General features: G+C 54.9%; 1 non-coding gene across 1 annotated transcript; it reads right to left on the minus strand.

Moving 5' to 3' along the window:
• Positions 1-3,557: 3,557 nt before the first annotated feature.
• On the minus strand, positions 3,558-3,639 carry TRNAL-AAG. The gene has a single exon. It is a non-coding gene; the product is annotated as a tRNA-Leu (tRNA).
• Between the last annotated feature and the right edge of the window lie 3,043 nt (positions 3,640-6,682).

Below are 6,682 nucleotides of genomic sequence, written 5' to 3' on the forward strand. Positions count from 1 at the left end.
GAGAGCTGGGGGTGCTCACCTGGAGAGGAGAAGGCTCCAGGGAGAGCTCAGAGCCCCTGGCAGGGCCTGAAGGGGCTCCAGGAGAGCTGCAGAGGGACTGGGGACAAGGGCTGGAGGGACAGGACACAGGGAATGGCTTCCCACTGCCAGAGGGCAGGGCTGGATGGGAGATTGGGAAGGAATTGTTCCCTGGGAGGGTGGGCAGGCCCTGGCACAGGGTGCCCAGAGCAGCTGGGGCTGCCCCTGGATCCCTGGCAGTGTCCAAGGCCAGGCTGGACATTGGGGCTGGGAGCAGCCTGGGACAGTGGGAGGTGTCCCTGCCCTTGGGAGGGGAATGGGATGGGCTTTGAGGAGTGTTTTTCAGGGGAATGGAAATGATATAAATTAGAGATGTGAAGCAGCTCTTTAAGTGGGGAATTTGATGAATAACAGCTCCTTGGAGCAGTGGAACAGCAGGAATTCAGGGTAGAGGAAATTCTTTCCTGTGGAGGGGAGGTGCAGTGGGGGATGGAAAACAGGGAAAACACAACATAAACCACCCCCAGGCACAGGGGGGATTCTGGGGGTGTCTGTGCAGGGCAGAGTTGGACCCATGGTCCCTGTGGGTCCCTTCCATCAGGACATTCCATGATCCCGTGGTAAAGCAGCCCGAGCCACACCCGCAGCAGTGCATCCCCCAGACTGCTCAGCACCTTCTCCCAGCCCGTTCCCAAGCCCAGCTCTGGGTGCCCCCCAGCCGGGGTGCCCAGGGGGGCTGGGGGTTCGCTGCTGCACAGGGCTCATGGATCATTCCCACTATTCCACAGGACCCTGGTGCTGGCAGGGATCATTCCATTATGAAGCAATTACGTGATTAGGTCTGGATCTGGGAGATCCCAAGCAGGACAACACCTCAAAACCTCGTCCTTTAATCACTCCCACTGAGCCAGGCCTATCCAAGGTGGGATTTAATTAAAGGCTTTGCTTTGTCAGCCCTGGGAGCCCGGAATTCCTGAGCACTTCCCCCCAGGTTTGGGCACACTCTGTCCCAAATTAACGGCGTCATCTCAGCTGGAAGACGTGAGCACAAGTGGGCAGCCCATAAATATCCATTATTGCTCCGTGGAAAACAGAAATGTCTGCAGGAATACGCACGTGGCCTTTAGCAGGAGGAGCCCCCACCCCCCTGAGGAGCACGGGAATTATCTTGGGCATGGCAGGAATGTCTGTCCCCTCATTCCATCCCTTTTATCCTTCTCCTGGTCTTTAGGATCCTTCGAAAATAGGAGCTGGTGTTGGAAAGCAGAGGAATTTCCAGCACAGCAGCAAGGAAAGGTACAGGATCAACAGGCTGCTCCGTGGGGATTAGACAGGGAGGGCTGTCTGGACAGCTGGATTCCCGTGGATTTCGGATATCGGGAGCGTCATTCCAAGATCTCTCCTGTTTCCAAACAAGGCCTGGCGAAAGCAGATCAGGGTATCCAAAATCTCACCACGTTTGGGCTTTCCAGCTCAGGAATCCTGGGAGAAGGGTTATGGCACCCCGTGTCCCAGCCCAGGGGTGAAGGGACAGTGAGGGACAGTCCTGGGAATGTCCAACGGCGGTGGCAGGAGAGCTCATCCCACCCTGATCCCACCCACGGAGGGGTTCCAGCTGCAAACAGCACGGACACCCTACAGCCCCTCACGTCACCTTTGGGGACCCTCAGCAGAGCGGGGACCACATGGGGCAGTTTGGGCACTCACATGGGGCAGGGTGCTCCAATTATATCTGTGTTAATTACCCTGGAGGTTTCTGACAGAGAAAAGATGCAGAAAAGTGGAGTTAAATCATTCTCTTGCTGCAAATCTGCACAGGGGAGCAGATCCTGTTTGCACTATTATGAGATAATAACAGCATTAAACAGGACATAATTATGGCCTCGTTAGTTATGGCCCTGCCCGTTTATTTGGGGGATTCAATCTCTCTATTCAGACCACAGGCTTGACCTGGCCTAAGAACCCCACTGAAATGACAAAGTTTTCCCTTTTGGAAGTGCCTAAGAGTTAATAAAATCCACTGATAACCAAACAAGCACAACTCCCGCTGGGTCTCAGGTGCCAGGCACGGCGGACATGGCTGGGACAAGGTGACACTTTCCTCCAAGGTGACATTTTCCCCCACACGTGGGGAGGGTTGGCACAGACTCAGGGGATGGTTTGGGCGGAGGGGACCTTCCAAAGGTCCCCGTGCAGGTCCCTGCAGTCCCCCCCCCCCGCGATGGCATCTTTCAAATGTTATTTATGTCCTGCTCTGGCTTTTTTTAATAAAGGAGGAAAACTTCCCTCCCTTCCTCCTCATTTATTACAGGCATTACGTTAAACATGGTTTCCTCTTAAATTCGACCTAACCCAATTAATATTAATATTGCCCTGATCCAGGCTGATCTCATTAGTGTTGATATTTAATATTTTCTGCAAGTTGTGCTGAAAATGAGCTTCTTGCTTTTCAGCGAGTCTGCAAAGAAGGAACGGCGTTTTCTTCCAGTTTAGGAATGCGGGATGGGAATAAGGAATGGCCTGGGGCAGGGAGTGCTGGATCCAGCGGCTCTGGGAGCTGGGGGCACCGCCTGCCCGGGCACGAAAAATTCTTGACAATTACCACAGACCTGGGGCCTCAGCAGGGAGGGAATCACGAGGAACCACCTGGATAAAGTGCATCCTTTTTATTCAGAACAAAATTCCCCTTTTGTTTTGGATCCAGCAGCAAATAATCGCGACCCTCAGAGTATCATAAAATCACAGAATGATCTTTAAGGTCCCTTCCTGCCCAAACCGCTCTATAAATTACAAATAATCTCCTTTTGTGCACAGAGCCTGAGGAGATGATGCAATGAAAACTCCCCCGTTCAGTGGATGATGTGTTCCTCCTCCTCCTCCTCCTCCTCCCAAACCACAGGATGAATCTTTCCTTGCCATGACCCCATGGTTTTAGGCCAGGCTGCTTTCCTTCACCCCTGCCCCCTCTCACCACATCCTGGCTGGTGCCCAGCACAGCCCTGTTTTAGCACAGAAACAGCTCTGTCAGTGCTGGCCTTGCCCACTCAGCTCTGCAAACCCATTTTTAGGTGATTTAATGCTGTGCCCCAGCGCCCCCCGAACAGTCACCGGGGGGACACACGCGGGACAACCTCAGGTTTGGGACAACCTCACCTGGGAGCTGGGGGAGCAATCAGGGTTTGTTTGAGGCTTTTCATAAAATGACCCCATTTGGATCGGGAGGGACCTCAAAGCCCACCCAGTGCCACCCCTGCCATGGGCAGGGACACCTCCCACTGTCCCAGGCTGCTCCCAGCCCCAATGTCCAGCCTGGCCTTGGGCACTGCCAGGGATCCAGGGGCAGCCCCAGCTGCTCTGGGCACCCTGTGCCAGGGCCTGCCCAGCCTCACAGGGAACAATTCCTACCCAATCTCCCATTCCGAGGGGATCCCGTGCCGTGCCCCAGAGCAGCCCCACAGCACCTGCCTGGTTAAACCTCCTGAGATTCCCAGGGGCCGCTTGAGGAGCTTGCCCAGGTCCCTGAGGCGCTAAAACAGAGCTGGCAGCGGTGGGATTCGAACCCACGCCCCCGCAGGGACTGGAGCCTTAATCCAGCGCCTTAGACCGCTCGGCCACGCTACCCTGGCACGGCGCCCCTCGGGAATGGGGCTGGAGCCGGGATCCGGGATCCGGGATCCGCCGCCTGGCCACGGCGCCTTGGCCCCCCGGCCTTTCCTCGGCCGCCCGCTCCTGGCGCAGACCCTTCGAGTTCTCCTCAGGAGCTCCCCGCAGGATGCAGCCGTGGCTGCGGCACTCCCAGACCTGCCTTTCCAGTTTCCGCTCTCCATCTCCTCTCCTTCCCTTCCCTTGGCAGCCTGCATTAAATCCACGAGCCCTGAACTGCACCAGCTCCTTCCACGCCTCCACTCTCATCCCTACGGCTCTCTTCTCACCAACCGAGGACACCCCGTCCATCCTGCTGGGAATAAGAGCCAGAATCCGATTTCCACGTTGGGTTTGTGCCGTTCCCCCCGTGCCTGTGTCCCAGGATGCAGAGGGATGCTCAGAGCAGGGGGGATGAGGGGCTGAGGTGCCGGTGCTGCTGCTCTGCCCCGCAGCGGGTGTGTGGCCCACCGAGATCCCAAAGTGCCACTCTGGGCCCAGGGAAGGTGCCAGGTTCTGCAGGAAACCTCCTGCCAAGCGCTGGGAGCCAGACACAGGGAGGTTCTGCAGTTACGTAAATATTTTCCTTTGCGGTTAAACACAGCCACTTTCTCCTTCCTCAGCATGGCGATAAAAGCACATTTCAATAAACAGGGCTTCCAAGGGATGTTTGCTTTTGGCTCCTCTTCCCGCCTGTTTCATTCACTGGAATTGCTCCTGGCTGAAGGAACTGCGGGAGAGACCCCCCGGTCCCTCAGCTCCCTCTGCAAACTCGGCGCCTTCTCCCAAACCCTCCCATCCCCAGTAACTCTTGGATTTCAACTGCAAAAGTAACATTGATAAAAAGGCAGATGACTGCAATTCCTTGCTCCGTGGGTTTTTTGATCCATCCAGCCCTGGAGTCCCAGACCTAAATGCCGGGATGGATCCTTGCCAGGGATCCCCTGCAGAGACGGTGAAATTCCAGGCGTGAATTGGTTATTTGAGGAGAATAATTGGATTTTCATTAAGAGGACACTCACAAACTGCTGCAGATTTCTGAAAGTCGATTTATTTCCAGCCAGCAGCTGCCGCCTCGTTCCCAAATTCCCCACAGAAGTTTTATAGCTCCGTTTGGGGTCCCGTGGATCTGGGGCCCTGATCTGCCCCCAGAGAGCTGGGAAAGTGCAGGATTTGAGGCACTTTGCGCCTCGTTGTGTAGCAGGGATTGGGAAACCTTCCCAATAAACATCCTGCAGGGCTGGGGAGGTTTGGAATTAAACCCTAAATCACTTTAATAAATCCAATGGGATTATTTCAATTAAAAAGAAGTGATTACAACAGCCCTTATTTTCTTATTAGGGCGTTTAAGAGCCCCTATTAAAAGATTAGAGGATATTAAGCATTTGTAGGGCTCTCAAAAACAGTTTGGGATATCCCTGGTTAAAATTATTGCTGTTTAAATACTTCTGCCTAAAAATTACAGTGGTAAAATTGGACAGCCCTGTCCGAATTTGGGACAGCAGCTTTGAGAAGCCCTGAGACCACCCCAGGGACCCCCCATGGCCATGGAAAACCCACCTGGGTTTATAGAAAACGTTTTCATTCCCCTGAAGCAAGAAAAATCCCTTCAATATTCCCCGATCTGCTCATTCGTCTTCTCCAGCAGTCCAGCCCAGGGCCAGGAGCTGCCAGGGGCAAATAATTCCCATTTCCATAGATCGGGAGATGAATCATTCCTGGTATTTTTAGCAGGTCATTAAGGGCTGGCAGCGATATTTGCAAACTGACTTGCGAGGGTTTGGATTGGTGGGAGAAAACCCCGGAGAGAAAACATCGGCTGGGAGTCAGAACAGAGGGAATGGGAGCACTGGGAATTGTATCTCCAAGTCTGAAAATGACAGAGGGATGGAGGTAAATGGGCTTTGTAGGAGCCTGGGCAGCACTCCACTGAAACGTGGGAGTAAAAAGGATGGGATAAGGATTGTCCCTGTCCCATGGATATTTACACACCCTGGGGAGGGAAGCTGCAGGCACTGGGAACAGCTGAGTTCCCGTGGGATTGGATGGGAGGGGAATTTTCCTGCTGGTTTGTGAGCAGGGAAGTTCCTTGGGAGTTCAGAGGAGCATCAGGGCACCTCAGAGGAGTCATGGAATGGTTGTGCTGGAAGGGACCTTAAATCCCACCCAGTGCCACCCCTGCCATGGCAGGGACACCTCCCACTGTCCCCGGCTGCTCCCAGCCCCAATGTCCAGCCTGGCCTTGGGCACTGCCAGGGATCCAGGGGCAGCCCCAGCTGCTCTGGGCACCCTGTGCCAGGGCCTGCCCACCCTCCCAGGGAGGGATTCCTTCCTAATCTCCAATCTCCTCTTTAGTTCAAAACCATTCCCTCTTGTCCCATCACCACCTGCCCGTGTAGAATTCCCTCTCCTGGGACAGGGGCAGAGCTGCTCCCCCAGCAGTGGAGCAGAGCTGCCCAGAATGGGCCTTTAATGAAGAAATTATGCATTTTATTATTCACATTGACCAGCTCCTTCTCCTTTTCTGTGCTATTGGGGGTTCGATGAGCACCGTTCAGAGGGAAATCCAGGGAATAAACCCAGCTGGAAGGATCCCAGGGAGCCTCTGGCCAGCGGGAGGCAGCTCCCACATCCCTGGGCAGCCCAACTCTGCCACGGCCCAGGCTGACAGGGCTGCACATTCCTTCCCAAATGTGGAGGGACTGCTTGGGAACGGGATCCCCAGGAGGGCTGTGCCAGGGCCATCAGCCCTCAGCTGTGCTGCGTTTCTTTGGAAAACCTGATCAATCCAAAGCAGCAGCAGCAGCAGGTGCCAGGACAGGCCCTGCCAGCTGCAGGGTGACCTGTGGGGCACCGCTTCCAGGGGGACAGCCCGGCTCTCAGCAGGGTCCAGGGCCCACAGGGGATCTTTGGGATCCTCTTTGCAGGAAGTCCCTCATATTGGGAAGAGTTTTGTACTTCTCCTTGTCTGTGATTTGATGTTGGAGCTGCTCCTGCTGTTGCTGTCCTGAGCCATCGTCGG

Source organism: Corvus cornix, chromosome 8 (assembly GCF_000738735.6).
Source record: "Corvus cornix cornix isolate S_Up_H32 chromosome 8, ASM73873v5, whole genome shotgun sequence".
NCBI lineage: Eukaryota > Metazoa > Chordata > Aves > Passeriformes > Corvidae > Corvus > Corvus cornix.